The sequence below is a fragment of the Chaetodon trifascialis genome, chromosome 1 (assembly GCF_039877785.1).
Source record: "Chaetodon trifascialis isolate fChaTrf1 chromosome 1, fChaTrf1.hap1, whole genome shotgun sequence".
Lineage (NCBI taxonomy): Eukaryota > Metazoa > Chordata > Actinopteri > Chaetodontiformes > Chaetodontidae > Chaetodon > Chaetodon trifascialis.
In genome coordinates this window covers 5,301,413-5,325,510 of record NC_092056.1, presented here as the reverse complement: position 1 = coordinate 5,325,510, position 24,098 = coordinate 5,301,413, and positions in this window count along the sequence as shown.

Sequence of the window (24,098 nt, the reverse complement as noted above, 5' to 3'; positions counted from 1 at the left end):
TGCACCTGTGTTTCATCTCTGTTCCCATTCGAAACCTTAAAGCCTCCATTTCGAAAGAAAAGTCTAGTCTTTTCATGATGACTATGACTGTGTCTTTTCAGAAAGTGTAGGCTAATTGTTTTGTGCATCTAGCTTTTGTACATTTGTATGTGGTATGATTAATGTATTCATAGTGAGTTTTTGAGGATGCACCTCAACAAATAGGGTTTGCTTACAAAATTAGCGGTCTGGTGGTTTGCGAGAACAGGGTGGTCTGAGATGGAGTGAGATTGCTGGCCTGAATTTTTGTTTCAGCTGGCCCCTTCTGACATTCTAAACTTGAGTGGCAGAGAGATTAATCATTTCTACCGCAGTGAAATAAAGAATTATGTTTTTAATGACCAATAAAACAAATCCCTTTAAACACACTGCCTCGTGTTGAATGTCTTTGTGTCTCTAATTGCTGAAAAGTAGCTCCCTAAATGCACTGTTGCAGTTTTTTTGGTCAGATGGACAAATTCAACTTGTGCCCATCAATGAAGTTTTTAAATGAGCAATTTGTATTGTGCCTTAAAACATGAGAGACTAACAAGGGAGTGACCGGAAACACCACTTTAAATAGATTGAGGCCATTAGAAGCAGTGGAGGAGTAATCAAGGCAATTCTTGGCAGTAGGAACTAGAACAATTCATCAAGATTCAGGTGGTGACATGATGCAGAGGAGCCAGCCATGACAATTTCATAATGGAACATATCTTATACTTTGTGCAGCTAAAATTGGGCAGCTCGAGTTTCTTGCTTCTTTGCAACTTACTGTTTTTGATTTTGATTCAGTTTTTTCTGCATACTTATGGCTCATTAGTGTTTGTTTTTTGTTTTGCAGATCAAATCTGGGAATCTGTTGCCTTTGGATATTTGGATATGTACAGTAGGGTACAGAAAATGTAGGTGAGAATCAGTACAGCTTTTAAGAATCCAGCTTTTTAAAAGTAAATCAAAAGCTTTACACACAAAATATAAAGTCTTCGTACTGCACTGCAATGTTCAAAAGCCATATATGATTTTCACTTAACCTCTTTTCCATCACTCACTGTTTTCATCTCCCCTGCATGACTTGAGTGAATTAAACCAGTGAAACAAACAGAAAATGGCAGCTTTCACTTTTTGCCTGTCTCACACAGCAATTTTCCTTCACGGTTTGTTCACTCAGTGGATAGTTGTGGTGTGGCATTGCAATTGCTCATGTAATTACTTTAAATGAGCCGACACACATTTCAAATCAAACAAAAAGCAACTTTTTTTAAATGGGGTTGCAATTTCTACCCAAGGTTTTTCCATTGTCAGTGTCTCAACACACTCCGACCCTGTGATGAATAGTCTCTTCATGATGGTTTCCACTGTTTCCACAATTGAGCTGCATTGATGATTCTTTTGTTTAAATGTAGGAACAGGAAACGATGGGGGAAAAGGAGGAATAATATGAAACCAAGGGCCCCAGCGGGACCTGAACTGAGGGTGTTGTGAATTCATAGTCAACATCTTAAACCCCTAGTCCACCAGGGCTAAATGCCATTATTGAATCGTCTGCACATTATTTTCTTGATCGACTATATACTTGTTTTTGCTTCTCTTGTCTGACCAACAATCTGAAATCCAAAGATTTTGTAATCACAATGACTTAAAACTGGAAAAAAAAAGCAAACCCAACACAATTCAAAAGGCTTAACCAGTGAAGAAACAGTTGTATTCTAACCAGACACCAAAAAGTCAAGTAAGTTTTAATTAAATAATGCTAAATCATTACAGAAGTTATCTCAGGGCATTTTTCACAAAGTGATGACTGTCTGGGTTGCATTGTTATCCAATTATTGGCCAAAAAATTGAACCACAGTGGGTAGCAGAAATAAAGAGTTGTGTGTGTGTGTGGGGGGGTATTTACAGTTCTCTTTCAGCTGGTTGAGTCAGTTACAGTACATCATTGTGAACTTTCATGTTGTGAGACAAGCCAGCAAAGGCTGTCCACCCTTTCTGCTGAAGCATAGAGACAGCTCATGGAAGGGATGCATGGAAGTCTGCTACACTTCACCCCAAACCCACAAATAACTCTGGAGTCCAGGGTGTGCGGCGCCTTTATTATCACAATGCTACATTTTTGAACAATTTCAAGTTACATTTTTTGAGCTAAACTATAAATCTAATATATGGAGATACCATGCTCTGTATGAGAATGTCATTCCCCAAACTAGAATCATATATCATCATATTACAAACATAAAAAAATATCATCTTTATCCATAAATCTTCCATGTATATGACATTGTTTTTCTATACAAAGAGAAGTTTAAATGTCATCAAGGATGCAGAGGCTAGGCTCCTTAGAAGAGCACATGGGAAAATTTTCAACCTGTCTTACTTCCCAGGACAAATACGAATAAAGAAATTCATGAACATTAATTGTATTGTGAACTGATCTTTTAGTAGAACTACTAGATTTTAGCAGCTTTCTCGTTGTTTTCAGCACCACCTGAAAGCAGTGAAAGCGTGTGGCCACACACAATTTTTACAAAATAGCAAATGATCAATCATATGTTAACAAATTATTATTTCAAACAAACAAAATAATTTAGAATAACAATTTAAGCAATTTAAGGACATGAATTACCATTAATTTGCACGCCAGTTTTTATTTCATGGTGCAAATTTGCATTGTGTGTCAGCAGCTACAGGAGAGCAGAGCTCTAAAGAGCTCAGCTGACACTCAAAACATACACTACATGCTGCGGTGTACACTCCAAATGGAAGCCTACCGTGATGTCACTCACTGGTTTTTGGGCTACCGTTTTGAAGCCTTGACCATATTTAAAACTTTTCTCCTCTATTCCCACACTGTACGTTACCACCAGGCGATTAGAAATTATACTGGAAGACTTTGAGGAAGCCACAAATCGCTGCTATACTGTTTCTACTTTTATACAGTACAGCTCACTTCACATGTAGTTTTCCATCACATTTCACATTACCATTTTTAGCATGTTTTTATGTTCATTTTATATCTATTTTCATGTGAGGCACTCAGTGCATGTCACTTCTTGGTGAGTGGACTGGTTTCAGTGGGACGGACAGGCTGAGTGGACTAGTAATAGTATGATTTGAGGATGGTCAACCACAGAAATTGAAGCAAAAGCAGATTGTTGAGGACAAGACTCACAGAGTGCCATTCAGACAGGTGACTCAACATGATGTGTAAAACCTGTGCAGCTCTGTTTACATCAATGTGTGTGTTAGTGGCCGCAGCCGCTGTGGAGTTTATATTGCTTATGCATCTCTGTGTTGTTTGCGTTGTTCTTGCTTTATTCTTCTGTCAAAGAGACAGTTATTATATTTCTGTCATATTGGTTACTGCATCCACCAGAGTCCATAGCTCTTTCTATTCAGTGTTGATCATTTGTGTTTGTCTCAGTTATGTCCTCTTTTCTTGTTAATTCTACTGAGGCTATACAGAGGAAGGTTGTTGTGTACAGTATTTATAATTGATAATCAGCGGTATGCACAGGCTGCAAAGTGAATTAATTGTTGGTTTGGACGTCAGGGTGCAGTGGTGTGATGGTGTTCTTGACATTTAATGGAATTGTAGCCCAAAGGGGTTCTTTAATTTAACATTGGCATCATGTGTCACTAGTAATTTCCAAATTGTATTGCAGTGATGTTTACTTGGAGCACACTTTAATTGACTTACCTTTACTTTTATCTAAGTGCAACCTCAATTCCAAAAAAGTTGAGATGCTGTATAAAATGTTAGTAAGCACAGAATGCAGTCATTTGCAAACTGTGTTTTATGAAGTGTTCCTTAGCCCATGTAGTAATATCATTTATACAATCATGTGTTCATTAAGTGGTGAACCTCGCTCCATCCTCGCCTGTGAACGACTGAGCCTTTCCAGAATGCCCGTTTCATACCCAACCATTATACTGTCACCTGTTACCAATCAACCTGTTTACCTGTGGAATGTTCCAAACAGGTGTTTTTGGAGCATTCCACATCTCTCCCAGTCTGTAGTTGCTTCTGTCCCAACTTGTTTGAAACATGTTTGGAATCAGCATTGTACATTTTTACACAACTACTTTAACTTAAGTAACATTTCTTGAAAGTAACAGTACTTTTACTTGAGTATTCCATCTTTGATAGTAACTCTGTTGAGTAACACTGATTGTAACACTTTTGTTACTTCGTTATAGACTCTTCTTTTTCAGTGTGTGCCTGTGATCTGCTTTAAACGAGGTCTCCAACTAATGCCTACTGATTATTGATTAATTTGTTCATTAAGTTCTCGATCAAAAAACATCACACCCGACATTTTGTTTGCATTAGTACAAGACATCCCAAACAATTGTATTGAAATCTAGCAGTGACAAAACATCCCACAAATTTAATTTTTTGGATTTGGATTTGTGCTCCTCTGGAAACACAGGGACACTCAGCTGGAGCAGAAATCATTTGGTCATGTCACAAACCATGTTGCTCATTCAAGTTCAGGAATAGGCTTTATCAGGATTTCCAGTGGAAGCATGAGATGATTTACATTCATGTTTGCCTCAAGCTTGGACTAAGATTTTCTTGCAATTACTGACTGTGCCTGTGAGGCCAAGAAATGAATATATCCTCCATGAATAGATCTCAGTGCAGCTTTTGAAAACAGGTGTGAAGTGAAAATGTTTAAAATGGCAAACATAACTCTGCACTATACCTTTACCATTAAGGTCTAATGAAAATGTCTAGTTCATGCAAATACTATTTAAAGGTATAGTTCAACATTTTGATAGTGCAAGTCTGAATTTAGTTGCAGTTGCTACTGTTTGGCAGTAACATTTTTTTAATTCACACACTTGGCATGCTGAAATATAATGTTTATGGTGCCCACATTTTCTAACGCGCACTTTTGAGCAATAAAACTTAAACTGGATAATTCCATCTTTTAAACGTGGTTTAGTTTAAGATGAGGTCTGTGATTTCTCCCCTTACAATCTCAATCAAACGGCATCAATTGTTGTCAAAACAGCCTCCTCAGACCCCAGTGGATGAAAACAGACAAACAAGTTCTGAATCCCAGGTTTTTAGCTGTAAATCCTTTTCTATGATTTTTGTATGGTTAAAAATGTCACTACTGACCCATACATGTTTCATTTCAGACAATATGTAGAGTCATATAATAACATGCTATGTCGTACAACTCAAGACTTCTCTTCTGCTCTGTTACACTCTGCAATGTCATCCTCTAAGAGCTCAGCCATCACCCTGGGGGGCTGAGGTGGAGCTAACAGACATTTGGATCTTCTCGGTTGTCTGCTTCAATATCAGATATGGGAGATTATGGAGGATAGAGGAGAGAAGTCCTCCACCTACAGTGACCCCCTCAGTAGTGAAAGCACTGTGAGACTCCCTCTCTATAGCATAAGCTTAACAAGCCAGAGCGAGCTGTTCAGAGAATATGAGGTGAACCCCCTATCGCTGAAACACACACTTTCTTTGTGGCTTTCCACCTCAATTATTCCCATATTTTTAAATGTCTAGCCAGCAGAGACAGACGGAAAATTGTATCTCAAAAATCTTTGGTGAACCGACTCTCACTTTGATTCCAGATGCCAAAAAGTCAGATTTTTCCCAGCTGGTGTTAAAAGGCGTTCTGACACACTGAGCCTCATATGAGAGGAGGTTTTAGCTTCTTGAACTGCGACCAGTTTTTACACATGTGAGTTATCAAAAGGTTGTTGATTTACCATGAAATGTCAGCGGCTGTTGACCAGAAAAGTTACAAGATCTACTCCTGACCTGGTCTGGTGCCTGTGGACTCTTCTCTACTACAACCCTGATTCCATAAACAGGACTCTGTGTAAAACAAATAAAACCAGAATGCAGTCATTTTGCAACGAGCTGTATTTGCTGACAGCAGTTTTATTAAGTGTTCCTGAGCCCATGTAGTGATATCCTTGTACGACCGTGTTGAACCTCGCTTCATCCTCGCTTGTGAACGACTGAGCCTTCTCAGGATGCCCCTTTCATACCCAATCGTGATACTATAATCTGTTTCCAATGAACCTGTTTATCTGTGGAATGATCCAATCAGGGTAAGCTTATTTTTACAAAAACCAATGAAGTTGATGAGGTAAAACATTAAATACATTGTCTTTGTGCTATTTTCAATTGGGTATATGTCAAAAAGGGATTAGCAAGTTGTCACATTCTGTTGTATTCATGTCTTAAACAGCATCCCAACTTCAGTGGAATCAGGGTTGTAATAAAAGTGACCTTTGAAATGTAATTTTCCCAGTAAAAAAGTTTAAACTTGTCCTTTTGCTCACCATTCTGGGTCTGGGTGAATGGCTGCTCACCATCCCAAATGAAATGTGAAGATTTGTTTTCCCTATTCAGCCAAGTCAATGAGGATGAACAAATTGGAAGAGACAATGAAATCCAAGGGCATTGTTCATTTTAGCTAATTTGATGCAGTTTCCTATTTATAAGAGGGGGATGTGCTGTAGGTCTGAGATCTAATTATCAATCAGAGGTGGTACATTGGGTTTAGAAGAAGGTCCAGGGATGTTAACCCCCAGAAATTACAACAATTCCTTCTCTTGAAGCAGAAAGCAGAGTTGTAGTGCAAACAAATATGCAACACAGGGTGGCCAGTTTCCAATGCTGACTGCATCTTGTGGCCTTTGAATAGTATACTGACGTGAAATAGCTGATGCCAACAGGTCTAACCAGCTCTGGTGTCAAAAGAATTTGACGATTTTCTTTTTAAGTTGTCTCACATTATATCTTCTGGATGCAGTATTGCAGGGCTATAACTAACAATTAACAGTTAATGATAATCATTTTGGTCCATTAAGTGCCAGAAAACAGTGAAAAATGTTCAAAACAAGTTTGGGCCCAAGTTGCCATATATAAATGTTCTTATCTCAAGCAACAGTCCAACATTCAAAGATATTCAGTTTGCTCAGTCTTGTTCTGTGTTAGGTAGTTATGAAACATTGAAATGCTATACAGATGAATTACCTTCACATAAAACCATGATCACCTCATGAAAAACCATTGTAATTCCTTCAGTGAAAGATTACACCCTTAATCAATGCAAGTCTTGACTGCTGGTAATTAATTGTTCACATACATATATATTAAACAAATGTTTGATTGAAATTGGAACTCTTTACAAATCGGATTACATGTGAGCATCAACATTCCCCCTGCAAGTGAGAGAGGATGCCAAAATTAATGGACTTGGACAATGAGGATTAATTCAGCACAATGAACAATAATCAAAATACATTCCAGTGTGGTTTTATTTTGTTGTATCTGTAAAGTAGTATCCATCAGTCAGGTGTTGTTGATGGAAAACTGACAACATATTTTTCTGTTTTCCAGACAAGCATCCTGTTGTGGCTGTGCAAAAATGATTGTTGTCTGAGAACTCAAAACTGCTGTTCACATTGTGTATCCTACCAATTGTCAATGCATGTTTCTTTGACCATCACGACAATATTTCCCTGATTTTTTTTTTGCCTAAGCAACATATCTCAACCATAGTGGAGGAAGATCTTAAAAGGTTTACACAGATAATTTCTATAATTATTGTTAATAATGTTGGTTGAAGGCACAAATAAAACATGATAGTGGTGATCAGAACATTTGTTGTGTGGTTTTGAAATGCAGTGGTAAACGGCCACTTTTCTTGTTTAAGTCAGAACTTGTTGATGATAGAGTAATAAAATGGCTGCATTTGATACAGTGCTTTTATCCAAAGTGCTTTCCATTTTTCCTCTCATTCACCCATTCATACCCATCTACCATCATGGAGCAATTTGGGGTTTACCCTCTTTCTCAAGGACACTCTCATGTAGAGGAGGAGCAGGTGGTTGAACCTCCAACCCTGTGATCAGTGGACAACCTGCTCTGCCATCTGACCCACCGCTGCTACAAATATGAAAAATATTAATTGGCAACATAATTGTGATAGCTCCAATCACTCAAAAGATTTCATGCATCGTTGACATTAAACTGAATATTCCTCGATCACACATTGCATTTTGTAACAATGCAGCACAAACTGCATTTGTAGTCTGTGTTTTATTATACTGTAAGCACATTTTTTAGTTTTTGTTTACACTGACTAGTTCACCTTGGCATTTCTGGTCTGAGAGCACCTTTAAGGCTTGTGGCAGTCAGCCAGTCAACAACAGCCAGTTGTGTTGTGTCCCCTTTTTGTCCTTCCTTGTGCTGATAATTTACTCCACTCCTCTCCCCTCCTCCTCTCCTGTTGCACCATGCAAACATTTGTGAACTATTTGAATACCTGCAGTTGACTACGTGCATGCACATCATGGTGAGTCAGTCAAAACCTTCCTGCCACAGCAGTCTTGACTTTCTCTTCCCTCCCCAAGAACCACCGGCGACAAGCAGAAAGAAACGTACGAGGAAATGTTCGTGCAGGACAGTTTAGGAATCACTTAAGAAACACCATAGAAAATGCTCTTCCCACTCAGTGAACCTAAAGATGCTGGGGTGTCATCTGAATCTACACTTGCAGGACTAAAAGAAAACTTCACAAGTTAAAGGTATACCAAGGCTAATTGTTACCACAGTCAGAGCGAAAATGGCCAACACTGCTGTGCTCATATCTTGACAGCCTATCAAGAACAGCTTGTTTCACAGGTCTCCTTTTCCAGGTTGTACAAGCTCATTTTAACTGTGAGGAGTAAGAAACATCTAGCTATCCTGGCTGACCCATGCTCACCTCAAAGCATCACTTACAGTAGGAAACCTATTGGAGTGTCTGTTTTCTCTGAAACTCTTGTGAGGCCAACCAGACTGCTGCACAGAGGAAAGTTGAATTACTTTGCTGTTCCTTCTGGTCTGCTTTACTTGCTTCACAGTATTTCAGCTCTGCCTGATTTTGTTGTGTTAAACATATGCAGTATTTCTCCCAGTTTTTGTGGACAGGGCATGTTTGTATTTCGAGTCACTGGGTTAATTTCATGAAATATGGGAGATCACGCTGTGCAGGGCTGCAGTATCTGTGGTCTTTTGCATATTTTTAAATTCATGTCTCCAGTTCCACCAAAACAAAAGCAGATGCATGGCAACATTATGCAGTTTTTTATGTGTCTTGCTAACTACATCATCATGAACAAAGAAAACTTTGATTAGGCCTCAGACTGGAATTAAAGGGAAATGGGTGGGGTTTCTATTGTTTGATACTGCAGTTTGTGGACCAGAGTAAAATCTGCTCTACAGCTCAGGTTATAGAAGGAGTGTGCTAATGTGCATTGATTTAAATAGCCTTAAAGCTGCATAGATCAATATGTTTTATGTTAAATAGTAGTAATGTGAAAGTCACCCACAGAGAAACATGAGACTTGCCACATAACTCTACAGGACTTGTTAGCTGGAGCTTTTTCGCCTCTTCTGCTAATTACTTTATGGCTCAGTCTCACCTCTTTTATCAACTGATTTCTAGCAGCAGCAAGTTAGCAAGTAGCTAGTCAAAAAAGTGGAACATCGAATGGTTAAACACCCAAAAACCTTTTTCTTGAAAGTTGGTGACCAAAGCAGAGCAAAAACAAGAGTGAATCTGTCAGACTGATCACAACCGATCTGATTCTGGTATCTGAAATCGGTCCGACACTGGCTCAAACTGGTATTGGTGACATTTGATGAAGTTGAATTATTTCATACAGGAATTTTAATTCCTGATCAATTTGTTGCTGCATTTAAAAGTTGCTGGTGCATGATTATTTTTTAAAATCAGTACATTTATATCTATGCATTTATTTGTTACATTTTGTTTTTTCACAAATTTAGAAAAGCAGTGTTTAAATCAAGCCTGATGTTGTCTTATACACAAAGGAAAGAACTGAGTCTCTTCCACACAGTGAGGCATACAGCTTCTTACTGAAACACTGGTATCAGATCAGTGCTTGGTATCAGAGACAGGTATTAGAACCAGATTGGATCTGAAAAGCTTGGATTACTGCATTCCTAGTGTGCAATCATATATGTTAAAGAAAAGCATCAAATACTGACTTCTTGCAAATTAATTTCCTGTTGATTGATTAATTGTTGAAGCTCTACTGGGCACATACATGTTGTTAGTAATCGTTTGCTAACAACTTGGGCAAATGCAAGAAGATCACCACCTGGCCGCGACCTTGAAAGGGATAAGCGGCATAGAAAATGGATGGATGGATCACCACCTGGCCAGCGTACAGTTATGATGGGAAAATCCCCGGGCTCTGAAGAATGCACCTGTTATACTGAACAATCAATCATTTCATGCTCTTTCCTTCATAATCAAACGTTAGCGCTAAAACTGGTGGATGCTATGGATCCCGCCCATTTGTTAGCACTGTGTTAAGTGGCCTTACTGTATACCCTTTTCCATGGAATGACGTTTACATGGTGAGAGCTTATCATCCTGTAATCCTGATTGTCAGTTTTCTAATTGAAACCTAAGAAAGGCTTGTTTAGTTTCCAAATATCCTGGATCCTATGGCCGCTTGAATTCAGCCTTCTTTTGAGAAACACAGCACTCTGCACAGCTTTCTCACCAGACATTTGTACAAGCTAAAAGCTTTTATGATCTAGCAAAAACATACAAGTGCCTTCTCTCATCTGCACAATGAAGACGGTACAGTACATAGAAGGCACACTGTCGGGGGCTGCTTCTTAATAAAACATGGAACTTTCATATCATCTTCATTGAGCTGCATTAATAAAATATTAAAATTATATTTCCATGTTTCTGTGATCATTATCTAGTTATATAAAGACCCATGGTATTGCTTAAGAGATTAAATCCTTGCTAAATAATGTAGCGTTATTCTCTACCACATATAACATCAAAATTAGGGTATGCATCCTCACTGAGGACATTAATAATCCCACCTGAACTTCATATAGCATGGCATTTATGTAATCCATCTTTTGCTTTATGAGTGCTGACTGTCTGAGAGAGGAGAAAGATGCATTTGACCATTACAATGTTTTGCTCTGTGTTAGGCCACTAAAGGTTACCCGGAGCCATCGACACTGTAGGATGCATTCTTATGGCGTTGGCATTAATGAGAGAGCTGACAGTTGTTATAAATTCAGGATGGCTGAGGGGCTTAATGAGCATTTTCACAGCGTCCAAGACAGAGGTGCACAATTTTCAACAAAGGCCTGTACATATGTTATTTGTAAATTATTCAAAAAGTGGTCTTTTAGCTGCAGCCTATTTTTAAATCCAGTCTTTGGAGAACGTCTGCTATTAGTGAAACATGGTATTCATCCAAACTTTAATGGTGCTCAGTTGTTTACTAAAAACATTCGGACTGCTCTCAGCAAGTGCCTGATTGTAGAAAATTTTTACTGAGAGCTGGACCCTTTGCAGCCTTTTGTTTTAACCTGCAGAGCACTATCCAGCAGCTGTCCTTCTGCATAATGAGGAACTGCAGTCTGTGCTTAAGGGTGTCAAAGTGAAGGCTGCCTCATTATACAACAGAATGTGATTAGGTACATATTGTGATTCAAATACTATAATAATCAAACTGCTTTAGGGCTGATTAAGTGATTAATCAATTGATAGAACATTAACCTGCGGCTATTTCCATGTTATTCAGACCGACCAGTGTCCAACAAATGCTGCCTCGTAAAGAGGTTAGTATAGGCTGTGTAAGTTTCGCTTTCCTAATACATTATATGGTTGCTTGATGTGTTTGGTTGAATGTAGCCTGTGATGTATGGTGATAGACAGATGGTTCATCCAGTCACCAAGTGTTTTTTTTTTTTTTTTTAGTGCCTCTCCTTTTCCAAACAGTGTCCTTGAATGGCTTCCCAGACGGTTCTGTGTAAGAAACAATCTAACAATCTTAATTTTAATGATCATTTTTCAAACCAATATGCCAAACATTTGCTTTTTTAAGCCTCTCAAATGTGATTATCTGATTTCTTTTCTTTATCATGTGTGCTAGTAGCTTGAGCATCTTTGGGTTTTGGACTGTTTGTTGGATAAAACATGCAATTTGAAAATGTCACCTTGCGCTCTGGGAAATTGAGATTTGTGATTTTTTTATTTTATGAACAAAACAATTTATCATGTAACTCACTGGAAGATCAATAATGAAAACAATGATTAGTTGCAGTCCTGACTTTGTTGTAAAAATGGCTCAAAAGACCAGCCACTGTTTTTTTGGCAACATCTTCTTTCTCTATTCCATTAAATTGCAAGTAGGTAATAATGGCATCAGACTTCAGAGGACAGAGTTTAGTTTTGGTTTCAAAATGGTGTAAAGACCGGAAAATGAGTTTTGTAGGCCAGAAATCTAACTTGTCTCATTGGCATTGATCAATAACTCTATCCACCCTGGGCAGATATATTAAAGTCATTTTCTGCTATGAGGCAGTAAAACCTTGAGAAATGTTATTTGATATAAGCTGTGCCAGAAACCTGTCAATGCTGTTGCAAGTCTGTGGTCACTGGATGAAGCTGATAATTGTCCAACCTTGCGATATGTCAGTGTGGAGGTATTTCATCAAAAATTGTCCTTACAAATAACTCAGTTTATTTGCCAGATCATGTCCTTTGATTATCTTTAATCACATTAAGTTTTCTTTAATAATTTGTCAAAGGTGGTACAAATGTAGCAGTCTAAACTCAGTAATAGAAGTGCTGATGTTCTCTGATGCTGCCCGCTACTGTCTCCGGACCTCTTACGATGTCAGACAGCAGGCAGGGTGAAAAGGTTTTTAAAGACTTCAGGTCACGAGCAGGGACATGCTGATCTCTGAGAAGTCACTGTATGCTCTGCTGAAATAAATTAATTACTGATTAATATGAATGAATACAAAACACTTTCAGAGCTGAGTAACAGCCCGACAGATGCTGCTATTAATGTTTCTAAAACACTATGAAAATGGTAATTAAAATTCTGTTTATTTTTCCATTCATAGCTGGTTTGAAAAGGATACTTCATTTTGTAACAGCGCCCATTTGCATTAATTGAGGAAAGTGCTCACCATTGTTGCTTCAGAATTTCTTAAGCCTGGAAAAATGTGGTTTTGAAATACCAGGCATGGCTTGCTGGTCTGCTTTGAAATGAGAGCTTATGTAACGAAAATGTGGGTGGTGTAATTATAAAGCAGAATTAAAAAGGCTAGTTAAAGGCTGAGTTAACTTGTATCCCAGTACAAAAGTCAGTTGTTTGTTGTCGTGTTTTTATCTCAAATTCATATCCATATTCTATGACTGTTATTTAGTCTGATCCCTCTTTCTCTTCTTTTGCTTTATACTCTGTTATTTTAGCTGGAAGACTCACATTTAATAGATAGACTATAGACTCACATTTAAGTGCAAAAGGTCAGATGTAATGTTCCGTAGAGGAAAAGAGAACGGTTGAGGCTCAGGCTTTGCAGGTGCAAATATGAAAAAGGGTTAGAGTCAGTGTTCATCTTCCCCAAAAGTCCAAACCAGATCAAACCAGATGGGTGCTTTGGCTCACCAGAAGTGTGTTTGACACTTGGGGTGCCGTTGGGCTGATCACAGAGGCTCTTGATGGCTCAGGTGGCCCTCTGGTGTGACATTTAGGCAGCATCTCATTAGGGCACAAATACATCTCTCAACAAAGGTTTCACAAAAGGGCAGTCTATGTAAAATCCCCACCCATACTTTTTCTTCATTACTGCCTGACCTGTTGGTGGATGTTTGAGGTTGATTCAGATATCAATATTTAAGAGAGTTCAAAATCAGATTGAGATCAGCTGAGATAATTTTTTTTAACATAAACATGGCATAAACATAAATCTTAATGCAAACCCCTAAACTGTTCTCTTTCTTAGGAATTGTGACATACTAAGCAGGACATTTTACTGCTGAGAAATCTAATTATCAGTGTGCTGTGCTGGACAAACCGGAATGGTGAGACCATTTCGAAAAGATATAAACCAAAACCTAGTTTGTTAGTTATTGACCGACATGGAGCTAGCTAATATCGACTGATTTGTCAGCCCGGCCGAAGTGTCGGTCTGGCTTTTATGGCAGAAGAGTCAAAAATAAATGAGGTCTGTCCACCAAACTGCATTCATATCTGTAACATATATATTACTTGACTGTCCTAAGAGTTTTGCATCATGCCAGTTATTGTTATACAACATAATACATAATGTAAAAACTATTAAAACTATTAGTTTTGACTAAATTCTATGAGAACACAGTTGTGTTTGTAGGACTGTAAACCAGGATAATTCAATAATACAATTATATTCTTTGTATTTTTTCAGTCAAATGTTGATGCAAGGGTAGTTTGTTTTGTTGAAAGTACACCAGAGCTGTGAGTGAAGTATTATGTGACGAGATGAGGGTGGAGGCATTGAGGGTAGCGGCTGCTTTGCCACTGATGTCCACTTGACCAGAAAGATTGTGCAGGACTCTGTGTGTGTGTGTGTGTGTGTGTGTGTGTGTGTGTGTGTGTGTGTGTGTGTGTGTGTGTGTGTGTGTGTGTGTGTGTCACTCATCTATGCTCATCCATTTGTAGCTGCAAAAAACAGACATCGTAAGGCTTGTTTTATACTATATGTATCATAAATAAGTCAAATTCTGATACTCAGCATGTAAGAAGAAACAAAATGCTAATGTTTTGGGTTCATTCTGACAGTCGAATGGACCTTGCCTCGAGTGGCAGAAGCTTTTATCTGAATTTCAATGTGAGATAAAGTGGATTCTGAGTTAAAGGCCACATTTACTGTAACATGCCGCTTAAAAGCTCGTCAAATCGGAACAGAAAGGAGGATCTTCGGCATTGCAGTAAGTTGAACGGTGATTGACCCTGAAAATCCTTTTACCATATTCTCCTTGACATTAAAGGATGGTGTTAAAAGACATTTTACAGTTGGTCAGGGAGCGAATGCAGGGAGTGGGAAACTGCTGATATTTGCAAAAACAGGGCGGTAGAGATGGATTGAAATGACATCATACTTAAATAGATATGAGACAAGATCAAAATCCACTCTGGTCAGCAAATAGAGAGACGCTTGACAGATGAGTTGGATTCGCTTTGTCAAATTTAGTTTCATATGTCTTTCACAGACAAAGCATGGAGCTCTGTTTAATGTCTTCAAAAGAGGTACATCGTTGGCTGCCCCTGAACTGCCCCCCCTAAAAAACTCTGTGTTTCTTTATCTACTTAACCTTGAAACATTTAAAATTGACATATAATCTGCTGTGACTTAATAAAAATGCATTTATCGTAAGCTGAATTATGCTGCTGACTTATATTGTCATTATCGTGTCTCTTAATGTACTGCATAAATTTCATTTCATGAAATTTTAATAACTACATTCTTAGTGGCACATTCAGATGGTAGGTGAAATTGATAAGTTTGCACAAGAGCAGTCATCTCAGGTTTTCCAAAATCAGCAGCCTCAGCATGGAAGGAAAGACCTGTCATGGTCTGTTTTCTTTTTACCTAGAAAGAAAAATGAAAATCATTTACACTCATGTCCTACTAATAATTTTGCCTAATTATTTTTGGCTCTTCATAAATTGAAAAAACTGAGGGAATGAACACATTTCAAACAGCTGGGGGTACAAGGACGTACAAGAAGTGTATATTTGTAAATAGTTTCCTAATTAGGTGCCAAGTGGGTGGTGTTTGCCAAGCGGGAGTCCTGGCGCTAAATGAGCACTACACAATCATAGCAGAAGATTAAAAGTCAAAGTCAGTGCTAATCTCTGACTGACATCCAACCACTTGCCACTGGACTTATGGTCCTTATTCTGGTACTCAACACAAGTTTAAAATAACTGCTTGAAAAATTTATCAGCAGCGGCTCTTTGACCTGGGTTTGCTTCTCACACCGTTCAGAATTGATGGGAGTGTAAAGCAGCTCTTCCATCACAACCCTCCACCTCATTAAAATCATTTACTCTCTCAGCACATTAGCAAGCAGAGCTTTAAGAGCTGTGGATAAAAGAGCAGATGAAGTGGGCAATCTTGACACACTTGTGCACGCTCTATAAAGGTTTTGCAGTCATTCATGTGTGTCTCAATTTAGTATGGCCACCAACAGCAGAAGTTTAAAAAGATGAGACAGCTCCAGGCGATGTAACTAGAGTGAGTGTTTAATTAGGTTTGTGTGCTTAAGTAGCAAAAGCTATTCACTGTCATAATACAGCTGACCTTTGCTGTCTTGAATCTTTGCCACATGCGTGTTTCCCCATTTGTAATTGTAAAAGAATGTTATTCTCTAATGCATAAAGTAGGTGTAGAATAATTAAATAATACTCAAAGTGCTCATTTATAACCTCAGTGGTGATTTAATTGATGCAGTGATGCACTATAAATACTTACGGGATTTAATTAGATAGCAGATTGCCTGCAAAGTATGTACATAATCATGAACTAAAAAGTCTAAATTGATTCTCATATACAGGAAAAACAGATCTTATTTCTATTTTTTTCAATCATTATACAATACCATCTACTCTGGGTTGTGGAGACTTTGTATGCTCTTGCTGCTGCTACTACCCTAAATCATGACTTTCACTTAGGGCTGGGCGATATGGCTGAAAACTCTATTGCGATATAAGTGTTTTATATTGGTCGATATCGATAATTATTGATATTTTTTATGACCTATTTAAAATAAGGATCAGGAGAAAAATACATTCAATTTAAATATTTTTATTTTAAATTTAACCTTCCTCTGATTATAATCCCCTCAGCTATCAAGGCAGAAAGGAAATGTCAACACAACCATGGAAAACACTCAAATAATAAATGTAAAAAAAGTGTAAAAATGTAAACAGAGAGAAACCTGAGAACTTTTTTTCTGCAGGTTTAGTGCAGAAAGTTAACAAGCTGATTCACCTTCTGGTGAATAAAATGTTTTCAAATATGTTCAGTGTTTTGGAAACATAGCAGAAACTTGACATCTGTAACATACAAACATACAAACAAACAAATATGATAGACAGCACAGTAACACTGACTGAACTATAAAACCAGCCTAGACATATGAACAACTTTAGTCACTCTTCTTACTCTAAACATACATGAACTATTCAATTATATTTTTATTGCACTTGTGTTTAAGAAAAAAAAAAGTACGTGTAAGAGATGTTTATAACCTGGCTTCTCCTCAGTGCTCAGTGAAGCATGTCTTTAGCTATATGATATGCCGCTGCCTCCGTTACGTCTTCGTGCCTTTTAGATGATTTGTCATCAGGCATTGAAGCAGATACCTCTGCATGGTGCTCTGCTGCTTGTGTGGTGGTGCTGCGGTTGGCGGACGTTGGCGAATACGGCTGCGCTCCAAAGAGTGAGCGCGGCTAAGGTGGTTAAACAAGTTTGTGGTATTACCAGTCTTGGTGGGGACGACAGTCTTGCATAAGTTACAGACCACATTGGTCTGACTACGGTCCGACTTATAAAATCCAAAAAATCTAAAATCCAAAGCACTCAGGAGAGTGCAGATCTTGGCCAGTTCATAGTCAAGATGGTGGTGAAAGTAACAAAAATGGGGATTAATCATCTCATACTGTGCCTGAGTTTAGCGGATTGTAACGTTGGGAATGGACTTAACTTGCAGATGCTCTGGCTCAAGATGACACCAAACTTCTCTATGGATGACAGTTTTTGAGCCACAATAAGGCTAAAATGCAATGTGCAACAGACTAGACTTGTTTTTAGCCTCGCTGATTGCCGGAAATTACTTTTCCTACATTGCCTGTTGCAGAAACAAGATTCCAGACTAAGGGGTTGATCACGTTTGTTAAAAGGAGTGAGATGGCTGAATTCCATTTCGCTGCTTCCGTTTCATGGTCCTGGTACTGTGCATGTTGGCTCACTGTAATGGATTACCGAGACACTTGAATAGAACAGACAGTGTTGCTGTTATTACTGATGTCTGTGCTTTTCCTGCTATGACAGGATTGTGAAGAAACGGACAAAATGTCATCTGTGATTAAAGCCTGTTCCTTTCACCAGTGGAATTTTCTTCTTCTAAGTGAAGATAGAAGCATTTTCCCAGGGACTTTTAAAGAAAGTTTGTCAAGTGTTGCACAATCTGTGTATGTGTGTGTGTGTGTGTGTGTGTGTAGGTGTAATGTATGAAAACACGTAATTCAGTTGTATTCATTTGAATGGAATCTGCTAATCCCACAGTAAATTATGTTGTTCACTTGATCTTCCGTTCATTTTGCTTCACCTGGCTGACTCGTGAATTTTGTCCTTGCTGTCATGCTGCATCTTAAAAAGCCTTGTCTGTATCCACACTTGCGCCATATATGTTTATAGAATTAAACTTGCATCCACTAGCAATGTCCTGATCAAGTTTTTTGGCCCTGATCCTCATCAGAGGGCTTTGATATTGGCTATCTACCAACACCAAGTCTGATACAATCCTTATCTGTAGCTAAATATTGCTTTAATATGTATCTGACACTTGACAGATATAGCTACTTGGGATGTCAGTTTATGTTAATTTTGCTTTTGATAGCCTGACAGCTTTTAACTGCTAACTGAACGGTATAAGTATTGAGCTGATGAGCATTCTGGACAGCATCTCCCATTCAGTCATGTCCTGGAAGATTTCAATGTCCCAGACTAATGGGAGAATTTTTTCAAATATTATCTGTGTTTATGGACCCTATTTCCCACGTGTTTGTGTCGAAGTGACTGATGCAGACAACAATTTTTGAAATTGGTCCAGCATTGAAGGAAAGCGCCGCAGTTGGCAGGCACAACATGGGCTGCAATGTAATCTCACACCGTCAATGTATGTCCACTGAAAGTGTTTGGTTTGCCACTGACTGCTTCAGACTGCTATTCCAAGTGTCTGACAATATTTTGGAAATGATCCCTATTTTGTTCTTAAAAGCATAAGATCCTTCTACATCAATCTCCACCAGACCATTTTGTCATTGTAAAACACATTCAAACTTAACAAAGACAAAATAAAACCCACCAAAATCTTCTTGGTTCGTCTTTACACTGCTCCAGCAATCATCGATAACTGTAGTTTGCTCAAAATAAACCTTTAATTCACTGAATCGGGGGAGGAGCGAGAGAGATGGCGGACGTAAGAGCATCGTTCACATCGTGCAAGGAATTATTTTCTCCAGACATTAATACGGGAGAGGCTTAAATATGTTTGAATTTCAACAGATTTTCGTGGTTAAAAACAGTAACTACTGGATAAGATCGAAACCCTGTTCTCAGCCAGCACTGATGAAGTGAAGGTAGTTATGATGTAGCCTTCGTTTGCGAGGGCTGTCCAGCAGTCAGTGGTCAGAGTTGGCTTGTCTGTCCTGGCTAGCTTGACTTTTAGCTCATCCTTCTTTTCCTCACACTGTTTTTCAATGACTTCAGTCACAGTAGCCCTCAATGGGATAATGTACTTGGCCTCGAGGTACCAAACTAGTGCTTTGAATCCCTCACCCTTAACATATGGATCTCAATCATACAGCACACCGACGGGCTGATGGCCTCGGACAGGTGCACATCACACTGTGTGTGTATGCATATTAACCTATAGTCTGTTAGCAGTTAACCATTGACATCCCTAGTAGCTACCAAATTTGGCACACCTTCTTTTCACAAGCTGCTTGATCCAAAAACTGACGATGGTTCAAAACTAGTTTTTATCTTAAATGATTGATATGATTTGTGTTTAACAGGGAGAAAGTGACTCCTGAAATTGAAGTGAAGCAATCCGCTGGAGAGAAGATGTCCCTCTCTAATGGAGCTGGGACTGCAAAAACACTCTGTCCACTTGAGGTTGTGCTGCGGTGTTACAGAGCGATGCTTCTTTTCCCTCCTAAACAAGCCTCGGCAGAGTACAGACAGCTGCTTGCAGAGAGCACACAATCCCAGGAAAAGCCAAGTTTTATTTTTGGCTCGCCATCAACTTACAGAAGTAATTATTGTTAATCAAGGACAGCTGACCCACAGCCGGTAAGGTTTGTCATTTTAACCACGGGAAGTGACTGAATGTGCTGGCTGAGAATAAGAAGCTGCTTCCTAGATGTTTTGCACTCTGTGCTTTGATGATAAAGTGAGAGGAAAGATGGCAGATTTCTTAGGCCTGGACTCATAATGAATTTTGCCAACCCAAGTGTCAAAACAGAGTCAATCACTGATGCAAATGAATTGTTTTTGATATCTAAATGCTCTAATTTTCACTCACATTTGCAGTGAAATGCTTGCAGTGTAGAACCAGGCTGATATTATAGAGAGCAGTGCTGCAACACAAAACATGAGGACAAAACACAGGAGAGTTCAGTAAAGAAACGATTGGATTTTGATTGGCTTCATTTCAACCACACGGATCCATTAAAATATGCCCAGATCAGCTTGAGAGATCTCCACACGTTACTTCTCTGGTGGTTTGCTGTTATTAATATTAATTCATTCAGCTCTGCTCGCTTGTTTCCTCTTTTTTGTGTCAGGGTTGAGAATGAAAATGTCCTTTTCTTGATAGAGCAGCAGGATTTGGAAATAGATCAGACTGACCCCCGCTGGATTACAAGGCATGGCCTGGTGTACTTATTCTGTATGTTTTGAGTTTGGACTGAATATTTAATCATTACAGATTAAATATTTGATTTTGTTCCACATTTGAAAGATAGTTTGAGTTTTGAGAAGGAGCTGACCGTCCTATCCTGCAATACATGTCCTTTTTTTCTCAGGTCTCTGTGACACCTCTGACAAAATAAAGCTTAACAAAGTGAAAAGAAGGCAGCAGACTTACACATGCATGAGTGGGATCACTGTGCTTTTTTCTTAAACTTAATGCTTGCACTGTGCAGGAGTCCATGCATCTTATTGTGTAAAGAGAGCTGGATTTGTAGCTGGTTCAAGGGCTCTTAAGACCTCTCTCTCCTAAACAGTATATCAAATAAATTGTTTAGTCTTTACAATCGGCCGTGTTTTGAATTCACACTGAACAGAAACCATTTCCTCATTGGCTGGGTGCTCTTGGAAACAGACTTCTTGTGTAGCTCAGCAACAAATGAAATCTGAGTAATTGTCCTCAAAAAATGCATCATTTCCACAAGCTGTGAACGGGAGGCAGTAAAATGAAGATGGCGTAGAAAAACCACCCTGTCACTTTGATCAAATCCCAGGCCTGTTGACTTCATAGCAAGCTTGGACATTTTTTTTCCCTCCCTATCGCCTTGGCTCTAAGGTTTAATGGCAACATTTGCAAGATCTGCCGTTGGGTTCCAAATCCTGGCGACAGGCCCTTTTGTTTCCTTCTCAGCAAGACGTATACCCGACCTGGAGGAGGCTCCCGAACTTGCAAAAAAAAAAGATGGATTACAGGCCTTAAAATAGAGCTGTGCACCTGTCGCCTAACATTTTCCAGCATGGACACTCTTGGATCCGGTGACCGCACCAAATGTCACATGAAGGGGATGCTGTGAGCACAAAGCTGATTAAAGCAGCCGGTGGCTTTCAAAACACAAAGAGGAGCCACAGAAGTTTTTCACAAACAACTTTAGACTCCAAATGTATGAGTGATGTCTCCGGATTTGGATCAAGTTTTGAAATGCTGACAGTGATGTATAGGAACATTCTCCTCACGGTGTCGTAACGCTGTAGAATTACCTCTGCTGTGCAGCTGGAGACTGATGTATTTTATGCTGGTGAAGATATTGGAAAGTGAGGGAGTGGCTGTGGCTTTTAAAGACACATTTTCTGCTTTAAAGCTATTTTTATTTATTTACATACTTTCTCTGCACAACCGCTGAGCTGTTTTTTTTTTTTTAACTCCCTGTTGTCTCGTGTGTTTATTGTGTAACTGCTGTGTGACTGATTTAAGAACTCGGCCTGTCAGTCTTGTCATATAACTACTATTATAGTATAGGTTGATAATAGTTCAATACACATATACCTTAGGAGGAAGAAGAGCCATTTGCGATGGGATCTGGGAAAACCAGTCACATGTTAATATCATCTAAAAGTTTATTTCAAGCTCTTTTCAAATCCGTTTTCATTATTTTTTATCTTGTTTGTATCAAGTGTTATGATCACTCAGAGTCAGCTGATCAGTAGGATTTTTTTGGAGCAGAATTTTGAGAACAACAGGTTTGAAGACAAGGATTCTAAATCCGAACACGACCAGCTACCTCAAACTCTCTCGGTCTCTGAAGCTTCGCCATCTCTCTCCGTGCACGAAAATGCGCATTAATGCGGCTTCGTCTTCATGTTATGTGGTTTACTATGATCAGGGTGGCCAGATGTCCCGCTTTGTGCGGGACAGTCACGCATTTCTATTACTTTTCACACACCCTGCAAATTGTGTCGCTGTTGCGAATTGTTAGTCAATAACAATTCGCGACAACGTCACAATTGTCCCGCACAAAGCGGGACATCTGGTCACCCCAACTATGATAAAAAAAACTGTCTTCGTAGGCTATGTAGACTAACAAGTTAGGGGCAGATTTCATGCGCTGATTGTTTTTCATTCATAGGAGATAACGACAAGCAGCATACCTAATTTAAATAACAGTTTTTAAGTATTAAACAAGCGAAATATAAGGAGATATTTTTAGAAATGATACAATAGATTTTGTAAAATAATAATGAAAGTTTCCCCAATATTTTGACTTTTGACCTATTTTCACATTTTCCTAAAAAGTGCCAGCGCGACATCTGGCAGGTTCTTCTAGATTCCATCACATTTATTGACATTGATCATTGGAACATAAGCAAAAATTCAATTTCCGGTTTGCATTTCAGGTTTTTTTTTGTCTAAACCAACTGATGGAAACACACCTGATTCACCTTCTATTTGCTGAAGCATTTCTAGCATTAGCCAGGTTTCCATTCATATATAGCACAAACTTGAACTGAATTTGCAGAAAATCTGCAAAACAAAATGGAAAACGTTGTGCATTTCCATCCACTACTGTGATGCCATGATTAAATGTTCAGAGTCATGAGATAAACTCTCCACTCAGGTACCATTAAACCAAAGCAGAAGAGGGCGTTAAGAGATGACGTCATCAATAAAGCGCCAGTCAAGCCTAACGGTAAAAAACAGCATGGAAATTGTGATGTAAATATGTCATTTCTGTTGGTTTCACCCGACACCTGACACCTGTTTCTAAACAGATGAATGGAAACCATTCCATCAGTTATGCAAATAAATCACTGTCAGCTCAATTAAGTGTAATAATTGTGACAGGCCTAGTTCGAACTCCAGTTGTCTGTTTCCTCTACTTTCTTTTTCCTCCTGCTAGACATTCATGAAGCGAAGTGATTCACCATCTGCATAAGCACAATATTTTTGCTCAATTTGAAATCATTTTAAGTTCCCGAGTCTGCCTCAGTTTGTGCCTCACAGGGCTAATTTGCATCCACTTTGCACTGACTGTATCAGCATTCAGGCGACCTCTAAAGGTGTGTTCAGGGTGAATAGGAAGCAGGTTTTAGTCATATTAGTGATCATGATCCCATAATGCTATAGCACTGCTTTGCAGCAGACATCAGTTGTTATGCTGTTTCCTTTGTAAAAATGTGTGTTAGCTGCATTACATGTGGTTAAATACAATTTAAACCTGAGATCCTCAGGCAGGAACCCTGCTGACTGTTCCCAGCTCGCACTGAAAGACTAAAGGGGACCGAGTGTTTGCTGTTAGGGTTCCTCAGTTATGGAACAACCTGCCTAAGGAAATCCAGCTTGCTACATCAGCATCATCCTTTAAATCACCTTTGAAGACATGTTTGTATCAAAAGGCTTTCTTCTGATTTTTGCTTTTAATTTTTAGGTTTCTTTTATTCTTGACATTTGAGTCGCACTGTGCTTCATTCTTGATGTTCCACTTCCCATCCCGTTGTTTTTACATTTTATTCTTGATGTTTTATTGAGGATTTCAATCATCATTTCTTTAAATTTTATTCTCCTTTATTATTTATGCTGGCCTGTTTATTCTTCGCATCACATGTCAGTTAGTCTTATTTCAGCAGCATCATTGCTACATTGCAATGGAAAAGTGGTAAATACAATACTTGTAAACTGCTAACGTTCACTATTCCTGCCCATCAATGTAGTGCCATAAGAAAACAGTGAATATTATAA